We start from the raw sequence: 16421 nt of genomic DNA on the forward strand, positions 1-16421 counted from the left end.
CCTCTCACCCAGGAGACACCTGGTGGAGGTGTTCCCAGCTCCACCCTTCCAGGGTTCAGCAAGGATGGTGATGCTGGGTTTCCCATCAGGCACAAACTTAATACAGGGGCTTCAAAGTCATCAGGATTTTAGCATTTCTTCCATGACAGCTCATCCACTTCCAGTTTTGATTTTCTGCACTCTTTTCCCTGCCCTCCCTGTTCTGTGTTTCTCTACTCTTAAATACATTTCTTACAGTGTGATCCATGGGAACACAGCATTGACAGCCCTCCATTCTCACCAGGGTAAATCTGCTCCTGCAGCATAGCTGAAGTTATCCCAAATCAGGGAAAACAGGGGATAGGCACTACAGGAAGAAAAGATTTTCTGCTTCTTAAAAGCAGTATGCTGTAGAATACAATAGTTGTGTGATTTCTGAAGCAGGTTCCTGTTATTGAATTTCCATAGTTTGTACAGTTCCAAGGGCTCCATGTAATACTGTGCTCACACGCCTATTTTCCTAAAACTTCATCCTGAAAAGCTTCATCATTTCCTTGAATATGTGTGGGTTAGATGATTTAGCCCCCACTGTGACTATCAGGTTTTGGGCAGCAGGCAATGCTTGCCTCACTCTTGCCTGGGTAATGGTAACCAGAGACCCAGTGAAAAAAAGGGATCTTGAAACTGCTAATCCACTTACTCTGTCACCTACCCAGACCAAGGTTGTGATTAATCACTTACACTCAGCATTTCATTTGTATTTAACAACATACAGTCTCTTGCCAGCCTACTCCTAGGCACAAAGCACACTGCTGGTAGCAGTGGAAACACACAAAGTAAAATGACCTGGAAAAAAAACCAACCAAGCAGAAGAAACACAGCAGCAAAATAACAAATGGATATATTTGTGAGAGTTTAATAAGTTAAATGCAGGAGCTTGACTTTGCAATAGTGCAAGCCTGAAGCAAAATGGTTTATTTGGTATTTATAGATTTTTTTTTTTGTAAAACAAGTTTCTATGAAACCATAGCAACTACAGTTAAAGTGAAGATTTGGAATGATGATGGAATCATTCATGAGCGAAAAAACCCAAATAATCTCTGGTTTGGGTTGGTGGAATGTGAGATTAATGCTAGACAGAGAGAAATAATTTAGAAATGTTTTCGGTAATTTAATCACCCTGAACCCTGTGAAAGGTAGACATTTAAAACATTTTTTTTCCCCCAGAATATTACATCCTTGATTTATAAACAATCTGTCTGCAAACTTTCTGATGGGGATGTTTTGTGCATAAATGTCCAAAGTTATTACTCATCTCTTAAAAGAGAAGATACATAAGCAGATTTCTGAGACACCACTACAGTCTATTTCTAACATGTATCTCAGAAAACAAATATGCATTTTTATGAAAGATCTTTCTAGTGCATTCCTTTCCCCAAATGCATTTCAGAGAAATCAGTTCAGGAAAATAGAATCAGTTACAACTTACCTTCACAGCTGAGGAGATGACATCTGATTTTTCAGGAAAAGCAATGTGCTCTGTTTGGGTAGTGTAAGTGTTGTAGATTCAAGCCAGCAGGTAATTTTTGGTGATTCAAAATCCTTTAAAACAAATGTAAATGCTGTGATGACAAAAAAAAAAAAGGTACTTTGTGAAAACCTATCTGAGGCTTGATGCTCTTACAGAGTTTTCTGTCTGTCTCAGCTGAACAAGCCCCTGCTCCTTTCCTTGGCCACCTGCCAACTTTTCTAATTTAAAGCAACTGTGAGCTTGCTGTAAAAGTCTTGCTGGAAGGAACTCGTTTTATACTGTGGAGCAAGGAGCAAGCCTGTGCTCCAGACTGATGTGGTGTGACAGAGTCCTAGCAGGACTGGGGCATAGCCTCCCCTAGGTAATGTTATATCATCTTTGGAAAGCATCACAGGCTGTCTCCTTCTTGGGAAAAGCACAGGGAAGAGAAAAAAACCAAGCTGCTTTTGGCATGAGTCCCCTCAGCATGGGATTTGGGAGGAGCAGCATCTGCCTCAAAATGCAGGAAGAAGTGACAGCCTCAAATACATAAAGTGCTCAGAGCTCCCAAAGGAACCTGGTTCCCATTGGGCACAAGTCACCAGTCCTTGGTTTTGAGGTTTTGGGAAAGGGGCTGCCCCCAGGGCTTCTCTGCAGTGTGATGCAGGGTGCCCTGTCACAGGGTGAGGGTCATGGCTCAGCACAACCACAAACTTCTTCATTTTGAAGAGTTTCAAATTGGTGCTTTGGATAGGTTCAAAATAAACCCCTGGCAACAATCCTGCTTTCTGAGACACTGTCAGTAATAGAGGCAGACATTTGAGTAATAGTGGCTTGAATAACAGAGGCGTGGTTTGCAAGCATCACTTACTGGGCAAGGATCTGTTCTGCTTTGCTCAAATTAAGACAGTGAAGCATGTAAATTGTTGTTCATATAGGAGAGCTGCCTATGCCCATGTTGAATTCCTCCTCTTTGCAAGGAATTTGTTTCAACCAGTTATGGTTCACATACATGGTGTGTATTTATGAACTTAGGGCAAATACAAGTTTTCTCTGCAGAGTAGCTACAAACAAGCAAACAAATAGAGAAATTATAAAATACTGTGCTTTGGGATATTTCAGTCTCTGAGTTTCTCCCTTGGTACCATAATGAACTTTTGTTTATGAAATTAAGTTCCTGAAAAGCCTTAGGCTGTGCTCCAAACCTTCCAGCACCAACTGACTTGCTGATGCTAAGGTGACATGAGGCTGATTCTGGTTGTTAGCAAGTGACTTTAGTTTTGTTAGCCATATTTTCTTGCAAAACTAATGAAAGTGAAGATGGAAACATTAGACTGAATTTTCCAAAGGTGTTTTATGCCACTAAAACAAGAAATGAATCTTCTGTGAAAAATCAAGCCAGTGTTGGAATGCTACGTGACATAGCTAAGAAAAATCTTGTTTGCTTGAACATTCCAATCTCCATGGCACTGAAATATTAAGTATTTTACATTTTAAATGGACAATTTAAAAACAGAGTCCTGTGCATTCAAAAATGTAGATAAAATACTCCCCAATAAAGGGTTTAAGAAAACCAAACCTTTTTTTCCCCTTTCTTCTGATGGATTTTCATTCTGGTGCTAAAAATGGTAATAACCAGGATATAGAAAACTCTGTTACAAAATCATATGGTACTGTGAAAACTTTCATTATTTTACAAGTCTCAATTTTTTCCCAAAGTATTTCTATCAGAGTATTTTTATTTTGCTCTGTGGATCTCTGGTGAACTTAGTTACTGGTGACCAAGAGTGAAAGTAGAAATAACATCCTATCATGTCACTTCAATATTCCTGTTTTGTATCTTAATTTTTACTTAGTGATCAAGCATTAAGCATGTCCTTTTAGGTACTGGCACCTCTGGAAACTTGGCTCTGCATCCTTATGGGAATCGAAGAGAAGTTTTAAAGATTACCCAGAAGTTTTAAAAATTACCCAGAGATTATTGTCCTCATTCCCTCAGTTGATCTTTTTCTGATTATGTGTAGGGAAGCACGAGATGGTGCTTTCTCTTTCTGATGAGTCTTTCTGGGGGAAGCAATGGATGCTGCCCATCCCATTATATTGGAAAAAGCAAAAAAAGGCCCATGTTTTCTAATAGTCTGTGCAGAATTCTGGTGGGAATTATGAACTAGGGCTTTGCCACTGATTCATACCTTAATCTGGGCTGGGAATTTTCCTCAATGCCATTTACTTACTTGCCTCATAAGAATGTGACTAAGGCTAAATAATCATTGGTGAAGTAGTAAATAAGATTAATCTCACTAATTTTATAGCAGCAATAATTAAAATCAAATATTCCTTTTAAGATGTTCGTATTTTATGCCCACTAGGACTACCTGAATGGTTCTGTGGTCCACAACACCAAGTTAAAGAACCAGCTGGATGTTTCACTCTTAGATTATAGGGAAAGAGGCTAAGGGTGGAAGATGCAGTTAAAGTTTTGTCAGAGAAACAGGGATGTGAGCTCCAACATAGCAAAAGTCTTAAAAGGGAGAAGTTGAATCCATTTAATTTGCTTACCAGACTTTCCAGACCAGAGAAAGGAGACAAGGGTAAAAGTGAAGGAGAAATTGCAAAATGCTCTGTAAACTCTGGAGGATTAAGTATTCAACAGAAAACACAGGTTCAATTTTTTTGGAAGTAAGATTTTATTTTTATAGGGTTGTTCACTGGTGGTTGTGATAGGCTAATTTTTAATCCCTCTAAAGTTACAATTCTCAGCAACTATTTCACCTTCTAGCTCTTCACCAGAACACCAATTTTCTTGCTATTGGCTTTGTGTAAACATAGCTGAGGGAGGATTGAGCTTCCTGCTGCAGCAGCTGAACCAGGAATGGTAACTTGGCATTCATGTCCTCACAATGGAACAGCCAACAGAGGGGTTAGGGAAAAAGGAATCACTCATCTCAGGGAAATTTCAATGGGAAAGAAAATGCCTCTTGGCTCACCTGTGGGTGCAAGTCTTTATATGGTCTGTGTGTGGACATTTGTTGCATCTGGAAGACAAAAGTCATGAATCTTTGTAAGAGTTGCATTAGAGATTACTTGTGCTCTAAGGAATATAGCTGTCACACCCTTGACAAATTGTGGTCCTTAATCCTCTCATGTGGCAAGCAGCTGATAATTTTTCCTGGTTACATCTTTAAGTCCCTTCTCTGAACAAAACATTTTAAGATGCAGCAGGTTTTAATAAGTATAAAGGATGTTTCCAACACAAGTATCTGAACCAACAATCAAACAAAATCCTTCATCTGTGAACCACTAAGAAGTTGTTTTGTTGGCAGGAAGGAATTATGATACTGTGGCATTAAAAAGAAGAGTATCCTTTGATGCTAGGATTTGGGATTTTCCTGTGCTATGGCTGAATGCATCCACATCCATATAGTGCTCAGTTTCACTGCCAAGATGTGGCTGCAAGGGCTCAGGATTCATCTTGCCCCAGTGCTGAGACAAGGAGCAGGTATAAATGGCACAGTGCACTCTAGAAGGTCACAAAAATGCTAAAACCCAGAAGCCTAGTTGTCCCCTCATACAGAAGACTGGCTTCATCCAGGTAAACAAAAATATGTCATTGTCCAGTGCCCATAAATGAATTGAGAAGAAGAATTGGTTGTTACATAGAAATAAGATGTGAAAACACATGGAAGTTTTTGCTTAATTTGATGGGTGAGCATTGGGGGAATTTTTTTGTTGTTGTTTGTTTCTTTCAGTTTGGTCACAAAAATCTGGCCTTTACAGCTCCATGGAAGGGGGAGGGATGGGAGAACTGATTTTCAGGGGTACTCCTTTCCTGATGAGTCCTGACCCATTTTAAGGGGTACTGCTTTTGGGTTGATGAGAAGCTCAGTATGGCCTGGCAGCCATTGCAGCCCAGAAATCAGCATGACCAGCAGGTCAAGGGAGGTGTTTCTATCCCTCTCTCTGCTCTGCCTTGTGAAACCCCACTGGGAGCTCTGCATCCAGCTCTGGGGCCCACAAAACACAAAGGAGATGGACTGATGGAGTGAGTCCAGAGGAGGCTACAAGGCTGATCAGAGGGGTGGAGCATCTCTGCTATGAAGGCAGGCTGAGAGAGCTGAGGTTGTCCAGCCTGTAGAAGAATCCAGTACTTATTGCACCTTCCAGTACCTAAAGAGGCCTACAAGAGAGGTGGGGAGGGACTTTCTGCAAGACATGTCATGATAAGAGAAGGAAGAATGGCTTTAAACTGAGAGAGAGTAAGTTTAGAAACAGCATCAGGGAGGAATTCTTTACTGTGAGGGTGTTGAGGCACTGGCACAGGATGCCCAGAGAAGTTGTGGATGCCCCATCCCTGGAGGTGTTCAAGGCCAGGCTGGATGGGGCTCTGAGCAGCCTGGTCCAGTGAATGGCACCTCTACTCATGGCAGGGGATTTGAATTAGATAGCCTTAAAATCCCTTCCAAGCCAGACCATTCTGTGATTCTGTGATTCTGTGATTCTGTGATTCTGTGATTCCCAGTTGGTGCATCCATCTGGAGATGCCTGACCAGTGAATGGCTGAAGGATGGATCCATGGAAACAGCTCATGTCCAGATGATTGTGGGTACTGGGGCTGTGCACCTCAGGGAGGCAGCTATGTACTAATGGATTAACTGCACATGCATTTTTTTTTGCCTATGTGAGATGCAAAGTGCAATTCCAGCAGGGCCCATAATTTTTCAAAAAAGTATAATTTATTCTAAGTCTAAATTTTGCTAGAAAACACAGTCCAGATCTCATTTACCTAGTGAAATTACCTACCTAAAGATACCTCTGCTCTGTACCTCCATTCAATCATTAGTCACCAATGTAAAGCTAGCATGCTGGGTTTAAATCTTATCTGCTTGGAACACCTTGGAACAACTCTGGTATACTTACTGCTTTGAAATCAAATGTTGTTTGTGGCAAGCAGTACAGCACATTAAATTTCTCACCCTCCAGTGAGTCAGATCGCCCCAGTGTTAGGGCTTGGAGCCTTAATGGGGCAGAGCATTACAGCTCCATTGCCTCCACTACACATTTGCAATTAAAATTGTATTTGGAGTTTCACTTCACATGCCTACACCTCCACATGAGCATTTTTCTACCCAGCCCCCCCTCCCCTTTGCCTTGAACCACACTTCTCCAGCAGGAGTCTGAAATACCAGAGCCCAGACTTGCAAAGGTGTTTTGACACCATCACTGAAAGCCAGTTAGATTTATAAGGCTCCTGAAATGAGTGGGGGCTATTGTAAGCTGACAATAACTGCAAAAAGCAAAGTTTTGTGTAGATCTTCTTGTCAATTTTCTGTCCATTAGTCTCTTTTCTCAAAGCAGAGAGAGTGGCTTTTGTATCAAATACAGATCAAAGTATTTCTTCTCCCAAAGCTGGACATCTGTGTTTCTCAGAAAGTGCCAGAGTAATATCACTGGGAACAGGTTCTTCCTGAAAGTTACAACAAGGTCTACCTCCACATTACTTGAGTGGGAATTAGGATCTCACATGGGCTGAGGTGAAGCTCCCTCACAAGATTAGAGGTGTTTCATTAAATACCCAGTGTTATATTTCTTCCAAATCCCCACAAACTGCTCAAGATAGAAACAAAATACACATCTGTCACCCATATCCCTTTGTTGTCTTTATCTCATATGTGGTTGTACAGATGTACCCTCCAGAGCCACCACAGCTTCCTCTGCATGAGGTTTCCACTTATCACTCCTTTATTTTGGTAAATAAAGAGGGAATAAGCTGCCAGTTTATCTTCTACTCATGTTAGCTAGATGGAATGAAAACATGCTTGGTATTCAAGATAGTGCAGCAATAATGACTTGTTATTTATTTCTCTCTTGCCAAGTGCAATAGAGCAGCAACTAAAGATAAGCCTGAAAGTAACAGAAACCCATTAAAAATTAGCACACACACTGATTTGGGACGATTTGACAACCACATACTTCCTGTGATCATTCTGAATAGTTTTCCCTTCCCAGGCCCTGAGTCTGTCCAGGTGAGAAGGCAGGTTCTGCTGCCCTGGGTTGCCAGCAGTTGGGCACCTCTGCCATTACAGGGTTCTCATCCATGCTCTGCTGACACCAGTGGAGCTCCCACAGCCCTGCTGCTGCTGGCATGCTGCAGGCAGGAATCCCCCAGCACTACCCACCAAAACATTAAATCTTAGGCTTCAGTTCAGTTATTCAATGTAGAGCTGTTGGCATTGGAGACCACAAAGAGAGACCATGGCAGCCCTCCTGGGCTCCTTTAGCTTAGCTGTGTCCATTGCCCAGGACCTAAGGGTATGCACAGAGGTTGTGTTTCCACACCCCTCATTTAAAACCTCATTTAAAAGAAAGCTGAAAGCTGTAACCATACACAAAAGTTAACAGCATCTCCCTGCTTGCACACATAAGTCTTAATATACTTTAAAAGTTGACACAAATCTATTCATCATTGCAAATGCAAACTATTTAGTTTTGTTCTATTTCAACAGGATAGGTCAGGAAAGGAGTTTTATTCTATTTTGTACTTCACAGTGCTATGCATGGTGGTCTTCAAGTCATAAAGAAAACATTACCATCTTGAACTACTTCTGGTTTCCTTGTTTTGTTTGTTCTAAGAGAAACTTATCTGATTCATTGTGCTTGGGCTATCTGGAAGCAGTCTGCAGTGTGCTCACTGAGTGCTTTGACCTTTTCATATTCTGGAGTTGATTGGTTTGGCCATCCATCTTCTTCACTTGTTGAAACCCTCACTTAGCAAAGAAAGGCCAACAGCCAAGCCTGTGTGAAAAAATGTGGTGCAAAAGGAATCAATTAAGAACAGGGCATATTTCATTGTATTTCCCATAGACATTGACAATTATGTAAAATTTAAAAAGTTGGCTGAGGTGCCTGGGCTTCACAATTGCTGAAAAATTATGATGATATTACAATATTTTGATAAATCTTCTTTGGGAAAATAATAATCTTATGTGATCCCATCACCCCTGTAAAAAGCAGTTAATACTCCTGTTTCTCATAATGATCTAACTTCTACTGTTGGTCTCTACAGTTTCTTTCTAAACTATCTTGGCAATTCCTTTAATTTAACACAGCTAAAACCAAACTCCGTATTTTCCTTGTCTCTAACCTATCGTTTTTCCTCTTCTAACCTGTTATTTTTTTCCCAGGAATATGAATAGGGGAAAAAAGATGGAGATAAACAAGCTGACACAGAGTTGGGAATTTAATCACAGCTATCAGGCAAGGTTCTGTAGAGTATGCCCACTCTACTGTGCCATGTTCAGATTTGCCACATTTCCAGCTCCAAACTCCTAAACAAATGCTGTGTTTATTTGAACACTAATATTGCTGGTGCTAAGAATGGGTACCAAAGCAGCCCCAGAAGCACAAGTGGGAATGAAGATATGCCTTTTCCAAACAAGGATGCTGAGCACAGGGCTAAAAAGCAAACAAAGCTTCCATTCCCTCAGTGACCCTTGGATCCACAAGTTCTGCACTGCAGTGTGACACAGATGGGTAGAGAATGTCCTTTGGGCACAGCCTGATGGTCAGGCACCCTCCTGAGCAGTAAGAGGTGTAGACTTGAACTCTCTCATGCTCACCTTCATATAAAACTCCCCATGACAAATATTATTTTAAAAAGGTGCCAAGTCCATGGATGTGAAGGGATGCATCTCTTCTAATAATATTTTACATGGAGAGAGTCCTTCAAAAGTAAAGGAAGTTGAGAGAACCTCTCAAACCTCTCAAAAATGGGGTTTATGAAAGTGTTTCAAACTCTATTGGCCTTGACCATACATGAAAAAACTCTCTGTAAAATAAATTCAAACACCAAAAAAAAAGTGAATTTTATAGTGTACATGCAAAACAATTTATGCTGAAATGTTGGCAGACAGAAATACAGCATTCAGATGAGTCTCAGCACAGTTACCCAGTCTCAAAACTCATGATTAAGTTCTAGCACTTAGCCACTACAGAAAAAAAGAATTGGATAAGAAAAGGGTGCATACCTCCAAGAAGGACAGGAATTGTACTGAATTAATGAACTGTGTAACCAAGAAGACAAAAGCATTTTAAAAATACACATTTACCTTATCTGCTGAGAGTGGTTTGTATGGATGGCAAAACTGAAAAAGTCTCCTACCTGAAGAGGGATGGATTTTCTATGTAATTCAGAAAATGTTCTGCCTTCCAACCCATCCAATGTGTCCCTTGATCCATGAATCTCCCAGGCAGAAAGGGCAGCTGCCAAGAGCAACTCAGGGCTCATGCCATGAGACAGACTTTAGAACTATCTTCAGAACCCAGCAAATATCAGCCTTGCACAGGAGGCACCATATGGCTCTCCCTGACTGCACATACAGCTGGCTTGGGTTTGAAGAAAGCATTATCTGACACCCTCCTGCAAATGATTCGAGGGTTACCCAGGATAAAATGGCAATTGCTCAAGAAAACTGAGCTCTACATATGGATACACATGTATATTCATTTCTGCTGTTCCTGCTCTGGCTGGCTGATAGACTATCCTTCTGGCTGCTAAACTGCTATCAGAGGCTGGCATTTCTTTTTTTTAAATGCTCTCTAATTTAATGGAAAGAGGATTCTTTTAATTTTTAATTGACACCTTCCCCCAAAGCTTAGACAAAACAATGCAGAAAGGTTGAAGGTTCATTAATTGCAGATGGCCCCATTGTACAGCAGTGGAGCTGGATGCAGCCTGTGCTACCAGCAGATACTTAACTAAAAGGATTCAGCATTAAAAATCATTTATGCTCAGCCTCTTTGGAAAGTCTGGAAAGATCCATGCCACTAAACTTCTGTTCATAAAACTTTATTGTCTACAGATATCTTTCCAAGTGAGCAGACTGCTGGCTCTACGCATTTCCTGACCTGTACAAGTTCTCTGACACTAATGGTAACAAAATATAGCCAGTAATTTTCCATATTGAAACTTCTGATTCAGAACAAACAAATCACTGCTGTCACAATTAGCTTTACTACTTAAAGCTGCTGAGGTAGCATAACAGCAGTGACCAAAATGAGCAATTTATCCTAAAAAGCTGGAGCATTTGTTTTTGGTTAGCAGAAAAATCTGTCTGTCATGCATTCAGAGATGTACCAGAAAGACCAGAAATTTAAGTTAGCAACATCAACAGGTACAGCTGAAGGTTTTAAAGCTTATCTTAAATCCTCAAGATGTGCTGCCATGGTGGGGACTTACTTTGTGCAACTGGGTATTGTTACTAACAGAACCCTGGGGATCAGGTCATGATGAGCCATGCACGTGTGGTTTCCAAATACACAGTCTTGGGGGAGCCAGCTATCACTGGGTACAATCCAAAAGACAGACTGACCTTATCTGGCAGTTCCCTGCTGCCAAATCAGGGTGTCTGCCCCTCAGCAGCTTGTCCTGCTCAGCTGTGTGCTCCTGCTGCTGGTCCTCCCACTTGCTGGACACCTCACAGGAGGGAGCCCATTAACCTGGCACTCCCAGCATGAAGTTAGATCTCTCACCTGCCTAGTTAACAGGCTGAAGGAGTCACTGGAGGACTCAGAATGCATCAAAGGTGGTGAAAAGGGCGGTGACAGAGCAGGGATGGAGTGACTCCCTGCAGCAGGATGCTGTAGGGATGTGCCCACCCATGTCAGGCAGCATGTTAGACCTGGATGCCTGAATATGTTGCCAGCCCTGGAATCACCACCTTCTTCTCTGCAGGCTGCCTAGCTCAGAGCAAATGACAGTGGCCTGTGCTAGGTTATACAAGGTACTGCAGTTCATGTTTCACTCCAGTTCAGGTCCAGGTTTTGGGAGTCTGATATTGCAACCACTTGCTGAGACAGGGAGTGCACAAACTTTCCTGGACAATGGGGTTTGATTTAGGTTTGAAAGATATATTTCATTGAATTAAAGAAACAGAGACTAGAATCTACTAGTTTCCATTCTAGGTTTTTATTGGAGTGCCTCAAGCAGAAGACATTTCAATGTCACAGCCACCTCCCATGGTTCTGTGGCTCAGCATCCCTCTGTGGGAGAGATGGAGGCTGCCCAGCCTGGCTGCTGGAGCACTGAGCTGGGAGAAAGGTCTGGAAACTCTGCTCCTTCCTGCCCCACTGCTCTCACAGCAAAGCCTGGTGCTTGGGTAAAGCAAAGCCTGGTGCAGATGGAGAGAAGGTGCTGAAGCAGCCGTGGGGAGCAGCCCAAAACTGGCTGGTGGAGAGATGTGGTTTCAGCCAGGCCAAGGGTACAACAGTCCATAGGTGTGATCAGAGGGTGTTTATGGAAAAAGGAGCAGGAAGGGGAGCAGAGGAGTGCTAAGGCTTTCCTTGCTGCTGCCAGGAACAAGGACCTCTGCAGCTTCACTGCCCAGGGATGGGACACTGCCAGAGGCTGGGTCCTCCCTCTTCTGTCCTACCCAGTCCCCCAGCCCAGCCTTCACCACTTGGAAATGGAGGTACAAATGTAATATGAAGAGCAGCAAGGAATTTGGAAAATCATGGAACACAGCAGAAGTTCGAGAGGTAACAAGCCCAGAAAGCTGCAAAGACCATCACAGCCATGCCCCTGTTCTCATCCAAGGCTGGGGGCTGTTTAACTATCTCACTCCAGCAAAGAGAAGAACACGCATCATTAGATTAAAAACTTGTCCATCTTTGGATATGGAAGTCTAAAAAGAAAAAACTAGTGTTATGTACCCTTATTTTTTTACCCTTGGGCGTCTGTGTTTCCAAACCCATTGCTAATTCAGACCATCTATAGTGAATGAACAGATCAGTATTCTGGAATGTGTTTTTAATTATAGTCTTGTTTCTTTCTAATGATGAAAAATGAGGATATCCTTTCTGTGTCCCAGGTGACCTGTTTTCCATAGGGTTTCTATTTTAAAAGTTTCCAAATATCTTTTTTTTTCTTGTTCCAAAATGTCCTCATTCTCCACCCCTTATATTTTCTGGACATGATTTCAAGTCCACAGCAACTAATTTTGCTATGAATATATTATCCTCACAGATATGAGAGAAACCTCTAATTTCCACAGTGCTGTTTTCCAAAGTTTCTTGAAGTTTCCTAAGTGACTCCAGCCAAACAACCCAGGAGTATTAGTGCTGCTAAGCAAAAGAATTACATCATTAGGAATTGCTAAGAAGTCATGGGCTTGATCTCTTTTTGCAGTAATGTGTCTTTGTGCCTCTCTGTGGCATTTAAAAGGGCTCATTAAGGGCTGCTCTGCCAGCACAGAAGTACCTGAGTGGACTCACACACAACAGGCTCATCTTTGACAGACACAATTACTGTGGCTCCCAAATGCAGAGAGAATGACCGTGGCTTTAAGGACCATTTTTGATACCCTCTCTGCCACTAAAAGCCTGTCCTTCGAGTGAGAATGGAACACCTGAAAACTGGAACGACTTCTATAGGCTATTCTTGTTATTTTTAGCAAATCTTTTAAACAGCACCCCCCCACCGGGACAGGATGTCACCCTGCCCATGTCCAGCTGCTGGTGAAGCCAGTGGGGAGAATCCCACTGCCATCAGGGACAGTGAGCTGGCAGGGAGGGAGGGAGGGAGGAGGGCATCCCTCTGTGCACAGGTGTGCACTTCCCTGGACTTGCTCGCCCAAACAGAGTCAGCACCACAAGTGGCACCCAAGCCAGAGGCCATCACACTGAGGGACAGGCTGCTCACACCCCCGGGTCCCCTCCTGATGCATGCTCAGTGCAGGGAGAAACTGTAAATTTTACATGGGTTGGGACATCAAATGGGTTCGAACAGCACTTGGAAGAAAGAGGCAATTCTTTTTCCCCCCATAAATTCTGGGTTAAGATTAGTATTTTTTCCCCCTCCAACATAACTCAAGGTCTCAGTGCACCAGGGAACTCTATACATATTCCATAGAAAAGGAGAGTGGCTTGACCTTTCCACTTGTATACAGAACATACACAAAGAGGTAATTCTCTTTCTAACCACTTCCCTCTATTTTCTATATGAACTAAACTACTCTTTACATCTCTATGCTAGAATTTGGGTGTATATGGTTTTTACCCACAAACAAGGAATCTGCTATTTTCAAGCATCCTTGTTTGACACCTTTCAGTGTGGGTTTAAAAAGTCTAGATAATAGTTTTGCAGCTCATGGGTTGTTTTGATTTAGCTGCCAATTGGGAGAAAAATTTGGCTAAGCTGCTTTCAAATACTTCATTTGCTTTCTTGGTCTTTTTCTGTTGGGTTTTTTTTTTTTAGCAAAATTAAAAATGGAGGAGAATGGAAGAGCTGCTTTGAGTTGGAGACAAATATTAATTTTTGAATACTGATATTAAAAGGCAATGGATGAATTGAAACAAAGTGAAACAAAAAAAAATGTGTCTGTCATGAAGCGTGGGAGACAACTTGTTCCTCTGCTTCAGAATAACTGAATCTGTCCCTCCCTCCAGGAAAATATCCTGATGTTCAGCTGTGATAATATTTCTGGGTGGATCCTCTGAGTCTTGCTGACATAAGTTCAGCTTTGCAGACTAGGTAACGAGATTATTTTATCATTGAGAGGGTGAGGACACTCCCCAGTGAGGGGGGAGGCTCCAGATCCCTGTCTCCTCATGATTCAAAGAAAATCTCAGTATGAGTTCACAAATTCACATCTGCTGCTTCTCAATTATTTTATTTAAAGAGTAAGTTATTTGTTTCCCTCCACCTCCACAAAGAAAAGGCATAGGAAAAATAATAGTTCACTTAGCTGTGCTCTGGAAAATCCGTCTCTTAGTTTATTTGCTACATTTAAACTTTTAGGAGAAGAGAAGGAAAGGGTGATGTAAAAGCAACATTTGCTATTGGGACAGTTGTATCCCATGGTGAGAAATGACCGAATCACTGCTCCCAAGTCACTCTTTAGGGGAGTGTCTGCTGCTGAGCAATGGGGGAAGGACCCTCTGGAGCAGATGTGCTGCATCAGGGAGGGGAAGATCTGGGCTGCTGTGCCCAGGCAGGAGAGCAGGGAGATGTGAAGATGAGGCGATGCAGGGATGTGAGGAGGTGACAGCCTCCTTCCTGACGTGGAGAATCCTCACAGCTCCACAGGCCCACAGACACATCTGCCCTGTGTGCCTGAAACTGAGTCTGGTTCCCTCTGCAGCCTCAGTCCGCACAACAGCCATCCAACCAACTTCTCCTGGGGATGAATTAAACCCAACCCATTTAGAAAACAAAACAAACAAAGAAACACACAAAACCAGCAGAAAACTGGTTGTGCTTGTTGCAGCTCGTGTGTTGCCCCAGACCAGCAGGGTTTAGGAGCAAGCTCCATCCTTAGGAGAGCTGAGCTTCCCGAGGGAATAGCGGGCACAGCCGCGGTCCCTGTGGGGCTGGACGGGCTCTGTGATCCCTATGAGGGGCTGGACGGGCTCTGTGATCCCTGTGCGGGGCTGGACGGGCCCTGTAATCCCTGTGCGGGGCTGGACGGGCTCTGTGGGGCTGGACGGGCTCTGTGATCCCTGTGCGGGGCTGGACGGGCTCTGTGATCCCTGTGCAGGGCTGGACGGGCTCTGTGATCCCTGTGAAGGGCTGGACGGGCTCTGTGATCCCTGTGCGGGGCTGGACGGGCCCTGTGATCCCTGTGCGGGCTGGACCGGCTCTCTGATCCCTGTGCGGGGCTGGACGGGCCCTGCTGTCCCTCTGCAGGGCTGGACGGGCCCTGCTGTCCCTGTGAGGGGCTGGACGGGCTCTGTGATCCCTATGAGGGGCTGGACGGGCTCTGAGGAGCTGGACGGGCTCTGTGATCCCTGTGAGGGGTTGGACGGGCTCTGTGGAGCTGGACGGGCTCTGCGGGCCCTCCGCACTCTGCTCACTGCCCAGACACTGAGAAAACTTTGGGAAGGGTTGAATTTAAAGCCCTCCCGCACTGCCATGCAGGGTGAGCAAGGCAAAGCAAAGGGAACATTTTCTCTCTAGGACACGTCCAAGGACCTCCCACGCCCCGAGGCAGAGCTCCCAGCCCCAGAGCCCGGGGCTCTCTCGGTTTTTTGCCTCTTATTGCCCTCTGGTGGCACTCGTGGAAATGCTGCCTGTCCCTGGGACCGCCCTGCAGTCCCCAGTGCCTCAGCTCCTGGAGTTCTTCCTTCACAGTTTGCCTCAATGTGTTTCACTGCCAGCTTAAGCAGCCTCAGGCTGATGAAATATAATTTCTTGGTTACCGAGCTCTTCTAAAAGCTCCTCCTTCTTCAGCAGGGATTTTGGTGCTGGTGTTTCACCCACCTAACCTGCTCAGAGTGGACACTCCTGCAGAGACACTGAATTGTGTTGGGTCAGAATGTGCCCTTCTTGGTTTAGCACACCCTTTAGGGCACTCTTTGAGCAGCACATCCCAGTGGGACAGCTTCGATATTCACCCCAATATTCCATTTGTGTATTTCTGTCCAAGAAAGGTTTGGAGGTTTGTTTCTTTCTGGAGCCAGGACAATAGTGAATTGTTTTCTCCAGGCCATCAGTGAAAATGGATGGAGCTGATCTGCCCTAAAACAAGCTTAGCATTGCAGTTTCTCAGAATAACTTCTGTGCATTTGGAAGGACCAAGACTTGAAGTCAGCTCCACCAAAAGAGTGGCAAGCATCTTTTATTACAGATATAACTTAAAGATTGTTCATATAAAATAAAAGAATAAACCCCCTCACTTACAATTCATCTAATTTTGGAAAACACACACTTTTTCAGTAAACTTGACTGAATATGGGAAATATCCCTTTAAAAGCAGGCTGTCCACACTAGTGGTATGGGGGTTTGCTGAGGGAGGGAGGGTGCAGGATGTCAGGGTGAGGCTGCAGAGCCCCAGAGCCCCCCATCCCCGTAGCCCCCTCCATGGCACACTGAGTATGAGCTCTTTGGCCTCCTGTTCCAAAAGGTGTCTTGACAGTCAAATATTTATCTCACCAGCTG

General features: G+C 43.6%; 1 protein-coding gene across 1 annotated transcript in view; it reads right to left on the reverse strand.

Moving 5' to 3' along the window:
• LOC130252567 (complement C1q tumor necrosis factor-related protein 7) overlaps positions 1 to 1713 on the reverse strand; it is a 114406-nt gene extending 112693 nt beyond the window's left edge. Inside the window, exon 1 of the mRNA XM_056490233.1 lies at positions 1469 to 1713. The gene's annotated coding sequence lies outside the window, so the exon portion shown is untranslated. The remainder of the gene's footprint in view (positions 1 to 1468) is intronic.
• Positions 1714 to 16421: the final 14708 nt, after the last annotated feature.

Source organism: Oenanthe melanoleuca, chromosome 4 (assembly GCF_029582105.1).
Source record: "Oenanthe melanoleuca isolate GR-GAL-2019-014 chromosome 4, OMel1.0, whole genome shotgun sequence".
Taxonomy (NCBI): domain Eukaryota; kingdom Metazoa; phylum Chordata; class Aves; order Passeriformes; family Muscicapidae; genus Oenanthe; species Oenanthe melanoleuca.